The sequence below is a fragment of the Centropristis striata genome, chromosome 6 (genome assembly GCF_030273125.1).
Source record: "Centropristis striata isolate RG_2023a ecotype Rhode Island chromosome 6, C.striata_1.0, whole genome shotgun sequence".
Taxonomy (NCBI): Eukaryota; Metazoa; Chordata; class Actinopteri; order Perciformes; family Serranidae; genus Centropristis; species Centropristis striata.
In genome coordinates, this window is record NC_081522.1 from 40,276,339 (window position 1) to 40,293,377 (window position 17,039).

The following is a 17,039-nucleotide window of genomic DNA, read 5'->3' on the forward strand; positions in this document are numbered from 1 at the left end:
TTTTTGCAATTCAGCATTTCTCCACTTCAGTGATCCAGGATCAGCATGTGGACGGCTCAGTGACCTTTGACCTGTCCGTCACTCAGAGTAATTAACAGAGAATAGTTGTTTTTTTAAAGAACAAGTTATTATTATTTGCAGGGTCTTTTTTCTCCCCTGTAGAAGCCTGGTTACTGATTGGATAGAACGCTAAGCAGGAAGTGACGTAGTGCTCGACGCCACAACAACATGCGCCATTTGTAAAAGCCGGAGAAGCAGTGTTGACAACTTAGCGACTTTGTTGCTATATTTAGCGACTTTTCAGACCCCCTTAGAGACAATTTTTCAAGAAAGCGACTGGAGACAAATCCAGCGACTTTTTCTGGAGTTATTGGAGACTCCTTTTACTCTTCTTGAGCAAAAAAACTATAAAAAAAGACAAAAAAGATGTAAAAGGGCTGAACAAGACACAAATTAACCTGAAAAAGATGCAAAATGGCCAACAAACCTCAAGAAGTAAGAACGAGTCGAAAGAGCGCAGTCCTCCTGCAGCAGTCTCTCCCAGCTGCAGAGCCGGAGGGGATGTTAACCCCTGAGCGTCCAGTCTGCAAATTGCTTACAGGCTAACAGTTAGCTCTGTAGCAGTACAGTTTGTATGTGCTAACAGGCTAACAGTTAGCTCTGTAGCAGTACAGTGTGTATGTGCTAACAGGCTAACAGTTAGCTCTGTAGCAGTACAGTGTGTATGTGCTAACAGGCTAACAGTTAGCTCTGTAGCAGTACAGTGTGTATGTGCTAACAGTTAGCTCTGTAGCATTACAGTGTGTATGTGCTAACAGGCTAACAGTTAGCTCTGTAGCAGTACAGTGTGTATGTGCTAACAGGCTAACAGTTAGCTCTGTAGCAGTACAGTGTGTATGTGCTAACAGGCTAACAGTTAGCTCTGTAGCATTACAGTGTGTATGTGCTAACAGGCTAACAGTTAGCTCTGTAGCAGTACAGTGTGTATGTGCTAACAGGCTAACAGTTAGCTCTGTAGCAGTACAGTGTGTATGTGCTAACAGGCTAACAATTAGCTCTGTAGCAGTACAGTGTGTATGTGCTAACAGGCTAACAGTTAGCTCTGTAGCAGTACAGTGTGTATGTGCTAACAGGCTAACAGTTAGCTCTGTAGCAGTACGGTGTGTATGTGCTAACAGGCTAACAGTTAGCTCTGTAGCAGTACAGTGTGTATGTGCTAATAGGCTAACAGTTAGCTCTGTAGCAGTACGGTGTGTATGTGCTAACAGGCTAACAGTTAGCTCTGTAGCAGTACAGTGTGTAGGTGCTAACAGGCTAACAGTTAGCTCTGTAGCAGTACAGTGTGTATGTGCTGCTGCTGCAGGAGATGTTCACTTAGCGATCTCTGTTTGTTTACAACAAGCACCGGACACTCTGTGTACAGTTAATGATGCTGGTTTGTTTACAATGTTTATGATCAGTGGAGTCGCTGTGCATAATTAGCCATGCTGGTTTGTTTATTCTCTTCTCCCGAGTGTAAACACGGCTATTGTTAGTTATTGTAAACAAACAGTCCTATAATGATTTCCTGACTGTGATAATGTTAGTCTGTGTGGTTTTATGGAATAATAATATATATGTTTCTGCTCTCTGTGGTTTTTCTTGCAACACTTTAACATTAATTTGTCATAAATAACACCTTAAATTAAGTAGAATTTTATTTATTCCATAGAAAATCCATCTTCTCATTAGTTTAATTTGAAGTATATTTGGATGACTACCGGGATAATATTGTGAATTTTAATGATATTGGCCGAGTCATCGAGACATGAATTTTAAAAAACTGGCTCCAGCATTTGATAAAAATACATTTCTTTCACTCTGGATGTTTATTGTGTTGCCTCAGGCTGATTAAAGGGAACTTGTTGGCAGATGCAGCTCTGTTTGACGGCCTGCTCACACTCTTTGGATCACAGTGGGCCGTCTCTGCTCAAATGGGTATTGTTGTAAATCAAACAAGACGGAGCTGTGGATTCTGTTTTCATTTGATTCATAATGATTAATAAATCCATACGCCATATGGTTTCGTGCTGAAGTGAGAAAGCAGCTGGTAGACTCCTACCAAGGTCAGAGAGAGGAACTCTCAGGGAGAGAAATCATCTCCAGGATCCAGATCCAGAGGACTGAACCCTCGTTTAATGGCTCCAGTGGTCCTGGATGGTCACATGACACTAATCAGCCATAGAGTCAAAGAGCCAGAACCACCAGAGGCCCCAAAAACACCAGGGGCTGACTTTACTGCTGCAGAATGTGATCAGGGTGGATCAATAAATCCACAATCAGATAAAACAGAACTCCTCCAGTTAGAATCACCAGTCTGTCTGCACCAACTTATATTTTTACATTATGTTTATGTCTACAGTCATGGAAAAAAAATTAGACCATCCTTATTTTCTTAAGTATCTTGATTTGGTTGACTTGGTTATTATCAGGAATGTTTCCATGTAAATGTAAAAATGACAAAAAAATACACAAAATGACTAAAAAGAAGACACAAAATTACCAAAAATACAGTCATGGAAAAAATGATCAGACCTCCTTGTTTTCTTCAGTTTCTTGTTCATTTTAATGTCTGTGACAACTAAAGGTTCATTTGTTTAGACAAATATAATGATAACAACAAAAATAGCTGATAAGAGTTTAATTTAAGAGCTGATATCTAGACATTTAACATGGTTTTATTGATCATAACCAAAAAACATTGTTAATTGTGTCATGATAGGTCTTTTTTTCATAATTCTGTGTCTTTTTTGGTTATTTTGTGTCTTTTTATTGGTCATTATAGGTCGCTTTTTCATAATTTTGTGTCTTTTTTCATAATTTTGTATCTTTTTTCATAATTTTGTGTCGTTTTCATAATTTTTTGTCTTTATTTGGTCATTTTGTGTCTTTTTATTGGTCATTATAGGTCTTTTTTCATAATTTTGTGTCTTTTTTTCATAATGTGTCTTTTTTGTTCATTTTGTGTCTTTTTATTGGTTATAATACCCATTTTGGTAATTTTGTGTCTTTTTTGGTCAATTGTGTCTTTTTTTGGTAATTTTGGGTCTTTATTTGGTCATTACACGTCTTTTTTGTTCATTTTACATATTTGCTTGGTCAATTGTGTCTTTTTAGGTCATTTTGTGTCTGTTTATTGGTCATTATAAGTCTGTTTTGGTAATTTTGTTTCTTTTTGGTCAGTTTGTTGTAGTTTTCTTCGATGCATTTTAATGTCTGGTTCAACTAAAGGTACATTTGTTTGGACAAATATAATGATAACAACAAAGATAAGAGTTTAATTGAAGAGCTGATATCTAAACATTTAACATGGTTTTAACCAAAAACTATCCGTCCTCATCCTTCTGTAACTGAGAACAGACTCGGCTGTCACGCCACATTTTATGACTCCAACAGATTTTTCTCCTGCTGTTTGCAAGAACAAATATAAGAGAAAATAAGAAACATTGATGCATGAGGCCCGTTGGGGTTGTGTAATCGTTTCTAAACATGCACAAAGTGTGTGTGTTCAGATCTTAAACTCTCACTCAGTGTAGAAGTATACATATATACATATATATATATATATATACAAATCTAAAGTTTTTTTAATCAGGTCACTCTGCTCGGGCCAGTTCATCGCTTCTGGCAGCTTTAATTTATCTATTTTGTAAATTTTTTGTCTTTTTTGGTCATTTTGTGAACAAAAGAAAATGTTAAAAGACACAAAATGACCAAAAAAATACACAAAAAGACACAAAAAAATACACAAAAAGACACAAAAAAATACACAAAAGACAGAAAAATACACAAAAAAGACCCAAAAAATACACAAAAAGACACAAAAAAATACACAAAAAGACACAAAAAAATACACAAAAAGACACAAAAAATTACACAAAAAGACATAAAATGACCAAAAATGAAACAAAAGGCGTAAAATGACCAAAAAAGACAAACATTTTTTTATCTTGGTAAGAGATTTAGACTAAACACCTTTTTTCCAGTGTGATTTTTTTAGAATAATCCCTAAAAGTGAAATCATGCTTTATTAGTGCATAATCCTCCAGACCCAGTAAACTAACTAATCTGTAGATTTACTGTGTTTGTTCTCAGTGCAGCTGCAGCAGTAAACTAGTGTTTGCTCTGAGGGAGAATCAGAGTTTGCAGCCGTCACCACGCTGCAGCGCTGCAGGTTAATGGTGCTAACCTTAGAGACCGACACAGAGAGGGAATATTCCTGTTCCGAGTCGCCGCCTCCTTCAAATGAGACATCAGACGCAAGCCATTAGCTTTGTGCAAGCTCAGACCTTTTCCCTGAGACCCGTGCAACGAGGGGTTAAAACGTCAGCCGTCTGTCACTTTGCATGAAAACGTTGTGCTAAGAAAAGAAATGATATTTAAAACGTAATGGATTCCTGATGGCCCAGCGGAGCTCTAATGCACAGCAGATGACAAACGTTTGTCATGTCGAGCAGCGAGGAGAACAACATGATGGAGCTTTATAACATTATGTTATCATATTCATAACCGCATTTATCTTTTATCTGTCCCATACTAAAGCCACACTAATCTACTCTATTTATTACAACCTCATTATTATTTTATTTACCTCATTGTTTATTCTAACTTTACATTTATTAGTTACTCACTATAAAATATGTTTGCAGAAATGCTGCAAGTATAAAGAAAATGGGTAACGCTTTATAATAAGGTCCTTAATAACCATTAATGAACAAGTAATAAGGCATTGTTCTCGCTTTAGATCCGCTAGTTGCAAAAAGCATAGTTAACTTATAGTTAACTTATAATAGATGAGCAATAAAGTATATTTTAATATCAATAAGCAAACAAAATAAGATTAATAAAGGCATGGCAAAGACATAATGGGTGGGTCATGGGTGTTTGTAATGCCATTATTAACACTTATATAAGCTTATAAACACACAATAATGTTAATAAGCATCTTGTAAGGACTTACAAGGGCCTTATTACTTGTTAATTAATGGTTATTACAAGGACCTCAATATAAAGCGTTACCAGAAAATGATATGTAAACGACTCATGTAGCTAATTGTGCAGTCCGTTGTCAATTTATTAAACCATTTCAAAAAAAATAAAACACAATCTGCAGATCTCACTTCACATCAACAAAGAACAATAATTACAGTATCACCGAGACAAAAGACACATTTATGAGATGCAGAGTGCAGAACTGTAGAAAATAGGGGAACAAGGAATAAAAAAATGCAAAGAGCAAAATAGAATATCATTTCTGATTAATTTTTAGCTCCTATGATAAAACATGTTTTCATTCATCAAAAGACAAGTTTCATTTTGCACGAGAAGTCAGAGGTTTTGTAAATAGAGCTTGAAAAAAGCACAACAACAAATCAAAAAACACAACAACAAAACAGAAAACATAACAGCAAATCAGAAAACAACAAATCAAAAAACACAACAACAAATCAAAAAACACAACAGTAAATCAAAAAATACAACAACACAGAAAACACAACAACAAATCAAAAAACATTTGTTTTTGTGTTTTTCTGATTTGTTGTTGTGTTTTTCTGATTTGCCGTTGTGATTCATACTTCAGAGCCACCGTAATTAACTTCTGCAAAAAAGTATGAAAAGTGCAACAGAAAACAAACAAAATAAAGCTGGAGTCAACAGTGAGGAGGCTCCCCGGGGACCGCCGGTGATGTGGCTGAACAACAGTTATTATCACAGCGTCACTAAAGGTTTCCAGGTGAATTAATTAATGAATATTCATCTAAGCTGTATTAAAATAGATTCTATCCTCAAAACTACTCCAGCACAAAGCCCATAATAAAGAGGCAGGTGTCTCTATAATCAGCAATATGGTGAAATGATTCATCAACATTTGGTTTCTGAGTGTCATAGCTTGTTTGAAATGTGTTTTTAAGTGATGCAGATCATATTTCCATGACTCATGCTTTTTTTGTGACAATATTAAATGCATGAAAAGCACAAAGAGATCATGAATCTGAGAATAAGCCAGAGGCTCCGGGGCTCCATCAGCATTTCATCTCAGTGACATCAGCAGAATCGTCTCTGTGCAGGTTTTTTATGAAGTGAGAGGTGATGTCATCATACTGGGAATCAGATTTACCACATAAACACAAATACACAAAACACAAGCAAACTGAGAAAACATCTTCATCAATGTGACAACACAAAGCAGCATTTAGAAAACAAAGACCACATCACAACAGAAGTGTTTCCAGAGGACACTTAAAAGTGATGCACACGTCTGGACACGCTTGATATTATCACGTTATTTCAAGATAATTAGAATTTTAAATTATAGTGTTTATGTCTTTTTTTTATTTACATCTATTTTTGTCATTTTGTGTCTTTTTTGAGATTTTTTTACATCTTTTTTTGGTCAATTTCTTTCTATTTCGATAATTTGTTGTAATTTTTTGGTCATTTTGTGTCTTTTTTAATCATTTTTACATCTATTTTTGGTAATTTTTTGATCATTTTTACATCTATTTTTGGTCAATTTGTTTTTATTTCGATAATTTTGTGTCATTTGTGTATTTTTTTAGTCATTTTTACATCTATTTTTGTTCAATTTGTTTCTATTTCGATCATTTTGTGTCATTTTTTGGTAATTTTGTGTATTTCTTAGTCATTCTTACATCTACTTTTTGGTAATTTTGTGTTGTCAGTCACTTATTGATCATTAGTGACTTTTCATGCCGCCATTAACTAAATTTCAATGTTTCATTCTGTGTGAAAGTTGAAATCATGAGATAAAAAGAGTCATAATTATGAGATAAAAAGTTGAAATTATAAGATAAATAGTCATAATTCTGAGATGAAGTCACCATAAAATGGACATACTTTTCAGATTAAACATACTTTTTAAAATTCGTCTTTTGTAAGAAAACTATTTTTTGAGACACTGAATTTTATTGAATTATAATTAGAATAAATTAAATAAATGAAGACATGAAATGTTTCATTCTGTGTCAAATGGATCTATGGAATGTCTTATTTCCACTTTTTGAATTGAATTACTGACATAAATAAATGTTTCTATGATATTCTAATTTTCCCTCTTAAGCTCCCTCAGACTCCTTCATGCATAAAGTTGCACATTATGTATTTGTATAAACTTTATTACTGTTTTACTTGTGTTTAATATGCAAATGAAGCTTTATATAATGCTAATGTTGGTGGATTTAGGAGCTTAAAGTAGATGGATGTTTCAAAGAATAAAAACACACTAAAGTGTTAAAGGTCAGTCACTTAATGATCATTAGTGACTTTTCATGCCGCCGTTAACTAAATTCCAATCCATAAAAAGGCCGGCTTGAGAAAAACCCTCCAACTTACCGTGTGTTCATTTAGAGTCAGAAGCTGCAGAGAAAATTAGATTAGACCTTTCTCAGCATGTAATCACTCAACGGATCGACACGGATTTGGCTGTCAACCATTTACTAAAGCCACGGCGGCAGCGGCTGCAGGCGTTGGCGGCGGCAGACGGCTATAAAGTGATTGAAACCTGGCCACCCTTCAGAACGGCGTGCTGATGGCGAGGAGCGGGGTGTGACCCCAAAACCGCCTGCTATAGTGATTACTTTGCCAGTGTACACTACTCCCTCACCTCTCCTCTGTCTGCAAAACAAAGGGATGGGATTTGATTCAGGGCCAGATTAGATTTGTGAGTGTGTGTGTATATTTGTGTGTGTGTGTGTGTGTGTGTGTTGCACAGAGATGGAGGGGTGGCAACATCTTTTACAAGGAGCTCTTATGTCAGGAAGCCATTGTCTGTGTGGGGAGCTGACAGGCGAGTCGCCGTGGCGATGGATGGTGCCCTGCAGATGAAAAAAATAAATAAAAATGGAGCCATTGTTTGAGAATATCTGCAGGGGTCTGAGGGCAAAGTGCTGCTCGTAATAGCTTGTCTATAGTGAAACACATTTGTCACATTCGTCTCGCTGGCGAGATGAAAACCAAAAAAAGATAAAAACAGCATCTGCAGCTATGAATGTACGCTCATAGCTTCATATGAGCAGCATCACAGGGTGAAAGCATATATATATTAATATATATACATACAGGTGCATCTCAATACATTAGAATATCATAGAAACGTTTATTTATGTCAGTAATTAAATTTAAAAAGTGGAAATAACACATTATGTAGATCCATTACAAACAGAATGAAAGATTTCATGTCTTCATTTATTTAATTTATTCTAATTATAATGATTATGGCTTACATTTAATGAAGACCTAAAATTCACTGTCTCAAAAAAAATTTATATTACAAAGACCCAATTTTTAAAAGTATGTTTAATCTGAAAAGTATGTCCATCTTATGATGACTTTATCTCATAATTATGACTATTTATCTTATAATTATGAGACAAAAAAATTGAAATTATGACTTTTTATCTTATGACTTTTAAATCTAAAAATTATGACTTTTTTATCTCATAATTCAACTTTTTATCTCACAATTTTGACTTTTTTTAACTCAGAATTTAACTTTTTATCTCATAATTTCTACTTTATCTCAAAATGTGAATATAACAAAAGACCAATTTTAAACAGTATGTTTATTATGGAAATGTTGGCTTCTAAAAGTATGTCATCATATATATTGGTTGACTTGGACTTTTTCATCATATGCTAATGTATTCAGATGATCCTGTATTTTTTTATTTATATATAATATACTTATATACACTGAGTGAGAGTTTAAGAGCTGAACACAAACACTTTGTGCATGTTTAACAACGATTACACAACCCCAACGGGCCTCATGCATCAATGTTTCTTATTTTCTCTTATATTTGTTCTTGCAAACAGCAGGAGAAAAAATCTGTCAGAGTCATAAAATGTGGCGTGACAGCCGAGTCTGTTCTCAGTTACAGAATGATGAGGACGGATAGTTTTAGGTTTTATTCTGACGTCATGTTCCTACAACTCCTGACATCTGAACTGTAACATTCAAATCAGAATCAAAAAGAAGGAAAATAAAGAAATAATACCCTTTCAATTTGTATTCAATGATAACTGATAACTTCAAAAATTAATAACACACCAGTGGTGGAAAGTAACTAAGTACATTTACTCAAATAAAGCCGTTCATCACCTTCGTCTGTCTGCTGTCAGGACTAAAAGTGGGGATGTTTTTAACCAGTCAGACCTGTTCCAGACTCTGATTCAGGTCCTGTCAGCCATCACAGCTCTAATTGGACCTATTTTACCAAATGACTGTGTCAGGACTGACACCTCCGAGAGGAAAAGTTGTTTTAAACTTTGTTTCTAAAGTGTAAAGAATCATTTCCAAATAGTTTCCATCCAATTTCAGTGTTAAACTCGGTTATTTGCAAACTTCCTGTCATTTCCAGGTAGAACTGGTTTTATCAGGTTTCACATTAACACTTGAATCTGCAAAAGTTTGTCTCTGAACACAAACTGTGTGATACTGTGAGTACACTGTAAAAATATTCTGTTTATTTTACAGTACAAAATACAGTGAGTGGGTTTTCTACTGTAAATTTAAATGTAAATATCAGCAAAAACTGTAATTTAGACTGAATATTCCAGTTATTTTTAGGGCAATTGTTTCACTGTGACATCATTTTTCCATTAACTTTACATGAAAATGTTATATTTTTACAGCAAAACTGTGTGTTTCCTACAGTTTATGACAGTAAAAGTTATAGGTTTTTTACTATTCTTTGATTTAAGGTAATTAAAAGTGTCTACTACGGTGATATACAATTTTTAATTTTATGCCTTATTTCTGATGTAATTTGACAGAGTTTTACTGTAATTTCTGCAAACATTTTTTACAGTGTAACATGAATATCAATAACACTTCACACATCATCCTAACCACTCACAGTGTCAAAACACCACATATCTTTCTATGCAGATGATATTTTTTCTCTACAAATCAAATATTGTAAACATACCAAGGTTATTTTTGTCATTTTGTGTCTTTTTTATGTGTCATTTTGTGACTTTTTTTAGTCATTTTGTGTCTTTTGTAGTCTTTTTGTGTCTTTCAGGTAATTTTGTGTCTTTTTTGGTCATTTTGTGTCTTTTTTAGTCCTTTAGTCCAACATAAAATGTGATTTTGAATCTTTTTTTTTTACTTTCAAAACACTATCATGCTCAATAAAGAATTTTAAATGTGTCAAATGTGACCAAAGGTGTCAAATCTACCATATAAGAGGGTTCCATCCAGTTCTATCATTTGATACTAAATCTATTTGAGCTTGTCTCCAGTTTTACTTGGTATATCATCATCAAACTGAAACTGGCCTCATGGAGTTTACAGCCAGAACTTTAGAGGTAAATTTACAGTAGGGCTCCACGCTGCTTTGTTTTCTAGTCTGGATGGAGTCAACAAGTCTGGATTATTTGGAGCTTTTATTGACTCCAGAGGGTTAATGTCACTTCCTAAACGGTTAAATGTTCTATAAGTCCCTCAGAAGAACAAACAAACATGAGTAAACGTGCTGCAGGATGAGAGCTGTTGTTGTGAGGAAACTCTCATCCTGTATTATTTTCTAAATGCCACGTATTTTCTTGTTTGAGCAGAAAAGATGAAAAAAAAAATAATAATTACATCCCGGCTGCTGGTGAAGTTGAAGGACGGCGTCATTGTCGGCGAGAAGAGAAATTTGTGTACTAAAAAAAAAAAAAACTGCTGCAGAAAACAGTGATAATGCAGAATACAAGGAGGCAAATTGCAGAGGATTATGCAGTCTCATTTGGGCCTCAGTGATAGATTAAGCCCCGGCATTCAAAGACATTGTGTTTTGTTCAAGGGTGGAAGTGACTTTGCCAAGACATTGTGAGATAAGAAGCTAACTGTTATTAGTTTAATGGGAATGATAGTCTGCCCTGAGCAGTGTGCAGTTAGTATCATTTCTCTGTGAGCAGCAGGAGGACAAAGTGTTGCTTATAGCACCACAAGAGCTCCAAGAACTCGTCAATAGCTCCTTCTTTTAGGTTTTTAGCTTCATTTGCATAGTTAGAATTACATAAAATGACAAAGATTACCAGCTAAAAGTCTGGTCAGAACATACAGTCACTATGCACTTTATGTGTTTTTTATGCATACTATTCACTGCACCTTATTTGTTTCACAGCACCTATATTTTTATTAAAAAAAACAAAATGACCCCAAAAAAGACACAAATCGATAAAAAAGGCACAAAATGACCAATAAAAAGACACAAATTGACCAAAAAAGACACAAATCGACCAAAAAAGACACAAATTGACCCAAAAAAGACACAAATTGACCCAAAAAAGACAAAATGACCCAAAAAAAGACACAAAATGATCAAAACAGACACAAATAGACCAAAAAAGACACAAATTGACCCAAAAAAAGACACAAAATGATCAAAAAAGACACAAATAGACCAAAAAAGACACACATTGACTAAAAAAGACACAAAATGACAAAAAAATACACAAAATGATCAAAAAATACACAAAATGACCCAAATAAGACACAAAATGACCAATAAAAAGACACAAATTGACCAAAAAAGACACAAATTGACCAAAAAAGACACAAATCGACCAAAAAAGACACAAACGGACCAAAAAAAGACACAAATTGTCCAAAATAGCCACAAAATGACCAAGATTCCCAGGAATCCCTAAAACTGAGGATCTCGTGACACATTATTCTTCATTCTCTGATATAAATGGATTGTTAATAACGAGAAGTTTGTGATCGCTGCTGTTTGAGAGCTGCTCCACCTCGATGAATACCTTTCTCCAGGATTATGGGGACTTGGATGATTTGTAGTTAGCTGCTCATTGTGCACATTTTTTCATGTCTTAACCATCACAAAGAGTGTACGACACTCTCACACACACTTTATGGTCCTGATGACTGTCATTACCACGTTGGTTTGACACCTTTGGAGTCTCTCAACTGCCTGTCATTAAATCAGCTCTCATCCCAGGAACCCAAACGTCCTTAATAATATCTTTACAGTATGACAGGATGTCATTAGTGTTGGATTCTCAATCTGTATTGTAGATTATGACTCTGTGAGGATAAAACCTGATGTCAGTAATGCCAGATCAAATTCTTTGCACATTTAGTCTTTGTGTCTTTTCTGGTTATTTCGTGTCTTATTTGGTCATTTCGTGGGTGGGTGGGGGGGTGGGGTGGGGTTGGGTCATTTTGTGTCTTTTTTGGTCATTTTGTGTCTTCGTATGGTCATTTTGAGTCTTTTTTGGGTCAATTTGTGTCTTTTTGGTCATTTGGTGTCATTTTGTGTCTTTTTTGGTCATTTTGTGTCTTCTTATGGTCATTTTGAGTCTTTTTTTGGTCAATTTGTGTCTTTTTGGTCATTTGGTGTCTTATTTTGGTAATTTTGTGTCTTTTTTGGTAATTTCGTGGCTCTTTTTGGTCATTTTGTGTCTTTTTTTGGTCAATTAGTGTCTTTTTGGGTCAATTTGTGTCTTTTTTTGGTAATTTTGTTTGTTTACAACAATCACCTGACACACTCTATGTTTATGATAGGCGGGGACGCTGAGTATAATTAGCCATGCTGCTTTGTTTATCATAAGCTGCTGATGTTGTGCACAGTTAGTGTCTTTTTGGGGTCATTTTGTATCTTTTTTGGGTGAATTTGTGTCATTTTGTGTCTTTTTTGAGTCAATTTGTGTCTTTTTTGGGTCAATTTGTGTCTTTTTTGGGTCATTTTGTGTCTTTTTTTGGTCATTTTGTGTCTTTTATTGTGTCAGTAAGTACCTGAAGGTTCACTGCCTGTCATTAAAACAGCTCTGATCCCAGCAACCGAAATGTCCACGCGGCGCCTTAATAATATCTTTACAGTATGACAGGATGTTATTAGTGTTGGATTCTCAATCTGTATTGTAGATTATGCGTCTACGAGGATAAAACCTGATGTCAGTAATGCCAAATCCAATTCTTTGCACATTTGGTTGCTGCCTGCGTATTACAATGCTTATTCGGGATCTTGGCAATTCAGAGCCCATTGAGGGTAGTTTTCCCCTCCAACCTCGCCAAACACACTGCTTTCCATTTTTACTGCACCAGCCGTTTCACATAGCAGCACAATAATACAAGTCAGGGCAAACGAGTGGCTGTGAGCGGGAATGACAATGAGTGAGTCGATGTATGAGAGCAAATGTGGGAATACTTGTAAAGAATTATGCAAATTCTCTTCTGTGCAGCTCCTGGATCAGTTGGCATAACACTTCAATGGGAGGATTCATTTTTCTGCCCCGTGCATTGTCCTATAGATGCATTCATCATCAATAAATAGAGATATAGATTACATGTTTGACACACCTTGCACTGTAAAAAATGTCTGTAGATTTTAGGGTGAAAAACTGTTAAACCATGACAGTAAAAGACGGTAAAATGATAAATGTGTTAATTCAGTTTCAGTTACAATGAAACCACAGCTGCTGGTTTTTTACCGTAAAGACAACAGGTTTTTTTTTAGTAACATCTTGTCCTGTGTATTAACATATTTGTGATACTGTGACTAACAGGAATATTAATAACACTTAATAACACTTTATCCTAACCACTAACAGTGTCAATAAATTCATCATCCAGACCAGAATCCCCTCCATGTGACGAGTAAAGGAACAAAACTCCACATATATTTCTATGCAGATGATATTTTTCTCTACAAATCTAATATTGTAAAGATACCACATGTTCTTTTGATGGAAAAACTTCATTTTTGATGGTAAAATATGGAATAAAATGGCAATCTTAAACAGGAAATCAACAGCACTAACATAACTTTACCGTAATATTACAAAAAGTTGCACCAGATTTATTACGGTAAAGTTCTGCAGTTGTTTTTACCGTAAAAACAACAGTTGTTTTTTTTTACAGTGTGCAATGCATGCATGCACATTTAAACTTGTAATTATATCAAATAAATTATAAAGTGTAATAGCTTTATAATTTATTTGATTATATTTATTTATTATCTTTATGTTGGTAGAGCACAATGTTCCTCTTTTGTAAGATCAGATCAGATCAGATATTCCTTTATTGATTCCCCATGGGGGAACTTAGTTGTTGCAGCAGCGAGTAAACAGATTAAAGTTATATAAATAGAACAGAATAATAAAAATGTGTTGTAGAAATGTCTCTGCTCCTGGTGGAGAATGGAATAGAGACTTCTGCTGATGCAGAAAGACCCCAAAGATGGGGAAATGTATGCAGGATCTAGTTTTTAGGTGCAAAATCAAGTCTGGACATCACAGTTTAAAACAGAAAAAGAAAAGAAACTCATGTCTCGTGGAGGAACCTGCAACAAAATGCGTCGCCACTTTACGCTGAATAAAAAAGTGTTTTCACAAAGCGATGTTCCTTTGAACGAGCCCTTCTCTGCAAATCAATTCAAACTAATTAGCATCACTTGCTGCTGTGTTCACGCTGATAATGTGAAGTGGATTTGACAGACACATGTTAGTGTGTTGTGTTTTACATAGCAGAGCAGTTGTGGATCGTAATAAGCGCCTGGCTTTATTAAACTAAATATATTTCACTTTTAGATGCATGAACAATATAGCCATAATGAGGCACAATAAAAGAAACAATAAAATTGTCATTTTATTCCATATTTTACCGTAAAAAATAAAGTTTTTCCATCAAAAGAAACGCTGTTCTGTCATATAATTGACAAGAAAATACTTAAATACTGCATAAATTAAAGATTTTACCATTAAATATTACATTATATTGTACAGTGTCTCTAAAAATGTCAGAAAAGACCTTACATTTTTAAAAATAGGTTATAAATTCATATTAAAGAGTGACTTTAGATTGTGAATGTTATAAAGGGTCAAAGAAAATATGTTTTTGCTGGTCATTTTGTGTCTTTTTTTAGTCATTTTGTGTCTTTCTTTTAGTCTTTTTGTGTCTTTTTTTAGTCATTTTGTGTCTTTTTTAGTCATTGTGTGTCTATTTTAGTTATTTTGTGTCTTTTTTAGTCATTTTGTGTCTTTTTTTAGTCATTTTGTGTCTTTTTTAGTCATTTTGTGTCTTTTTTTAGTCAATGTGTGTCCTTTTTTTAGTCATATTGTGTCTTTTTTGTTATTTTGTCTCTTTTTTTAGTCATTTTGTCTCTCTTTTTGGTCATTTTGTGTCTTTTTTGGTCATCTTGTGTCTTTTTTTTTGTCATTTTGTGTCTCTTTTAGTCCTTTAGTCCACCATAAAATGTTGTGAGTGTACATGTTATAAAGGGTCAAAGAAAATATGCATCCAATGCTCTTAGATTTTTGCTATTAGCTGCACCATGTTCATGAGAATCAGCCGCCTGTGCCACTAAAGTGTGTTGGATTTAAAGGTCAGGAGGATCGGCGTGCAGCAGGATGGTGGTAAATCACAGGCTTTTAGGGAGCCACGGCTAAAAAGGCCACGAGGGGGGAGAGGAGGGGAGATTGATTGGTGGCACAGCTCGGGATGCTTGTGCAAACTGCTGGTGAACGTTATCGATTGAAGTGTTAATCTCAGCCAGCAACAGATGAGAGCCTGCACCTTCTACAGCATCACTGCTGCAGAGCTGGAAAGTAATCAAGTAGATTTAATCAAGTACTGCACTCAGGTGACTCACTCACTACTCTACTTGTGTTTTAATGATATGCTACTTTATGCTTGGAGGGGAAATACTGTATGTTATTTATTAGGTAGAAGCTGTAATGGCCAGAGAAACTACAGTGCTGTAGTTGTTATACAGTAAACTAAATGACCAAACAGTATAAATCTGTATAATTAGCTCTACTGCAGCCAACAACAATAAAATGCATCTTAAAGGTTACCGCCTTATCAATAATGATATTCAAAAGGGCTTATTTTCAGGTTTTCGTTCGTTTTAATGCCTGTTACAACAAAAGGAGAAGACAAAATGACCAAAAAAAGACACAAAACAACCTAAATAAGATGTAAAATGACAAAAAAAAGAAGTGAAATGACAAAAAATGAAGAAAAAAGCGAGAAAATGAAAAATAATGATTAGACCACCATTGTTTTCTTTAATTTCTTCTTCATTTTAATGTATGGTACAACTAAAGGTAGATTTGTTTGGATAATTATAATGATAACAAAAATAGCTGATAAGAGTTTGATTTCAGAGCTGATATCTAGACATTTAACATGGTTTTATTGGTAATGATGCGGCGTGGAAATTACGAAAAACGTCTAAAACGCCATATTCAATCCAAGATGGCCGACTTCCTGTTCATTTTTGGGTATGGCTTCTTGAGACTTTTTGGTGCGTCTTCCCATGATACATGTATGTACCAAATTTCGTGTCTCTACGACAAACCTGTTTTAGGGGCTCAATTCTAGGGGGCGCTAGTAGGTCAAAAAATGTCTAAAACGCCATTTTCAATCCAAGATGGCCGACTTCCTGTTCGTTTTTGGATATGGCTTCTTGAGACTTTTTTGTGCGTCTTCCCATGATACATGGATGTACCAAATGTCATGTCTCTACGACAAACTTGTTTTAGGGGCTTAATTTTAGGGGGCGCTAGTAGGTTATTTAGCCACGCCCATTTCTGAAACCAATGAAATATGTACATTTTTGGCGGGAAAGTGAATTTTGTTAAAGTTTGGTGAGTTTTGGAATATGATATAGCCCTCAAAAACACGACTCATTTGCAGTTATAATAACAAACGGACCAGTTGCAACAGGGTCCCCACACTGTTAGACACTAAACACTTAAAAATGTCTAATTTATGTGAAAAACAAAACCAAAACAAAAGTCCTGCTAACTCTTGCTGAAGTCTTTCTAACTCTGACCCAGTGTGACTCTAACAGCTGTCAGCTGGAGCAATATTTGCCATCGAGTTTACATACTGAATGCCAGTTGATGTCCAACCAAATAATCACAAATGTAGTATATTTACAATATTAATCCTGGATTAAGTGTGTGTGCCTGAACCAGCTGCCTGGCTGTGACTCTGACCTCCACCTGCCAGACGTATAGATTTA

General features: G+C 35.0%; 1 protein-coding gene across 2 annotated transcripts in view; it reads left to right on the plus strand.

Annotated features, from left to right (window-relative positions):
- Window positions 1-17,039, plus strand: part of lingo1a (leucine rich repeat and Ig domain containing 1a) — a 217,382-nt gene that overhangs the window by 142,183 nt on the left and 58,160 nt on the right. Inside the window, exon 3 of one of the 2 annotated variants that reach the window (XR_009394501.1) lies at window positions 4,135-4,757. The exons of the other annotated variant lie outside the window; for it this stretch is intronic. The gene's annotated coding sequence lies outside the window, so the exon portion shown is untranslated. Of the gene's footprint in view, window positions 1-4,134; window positions 4,758-17,039 lie in introns of those variants that run through there. 2 annotated transcript variants of the gene reach the window in all.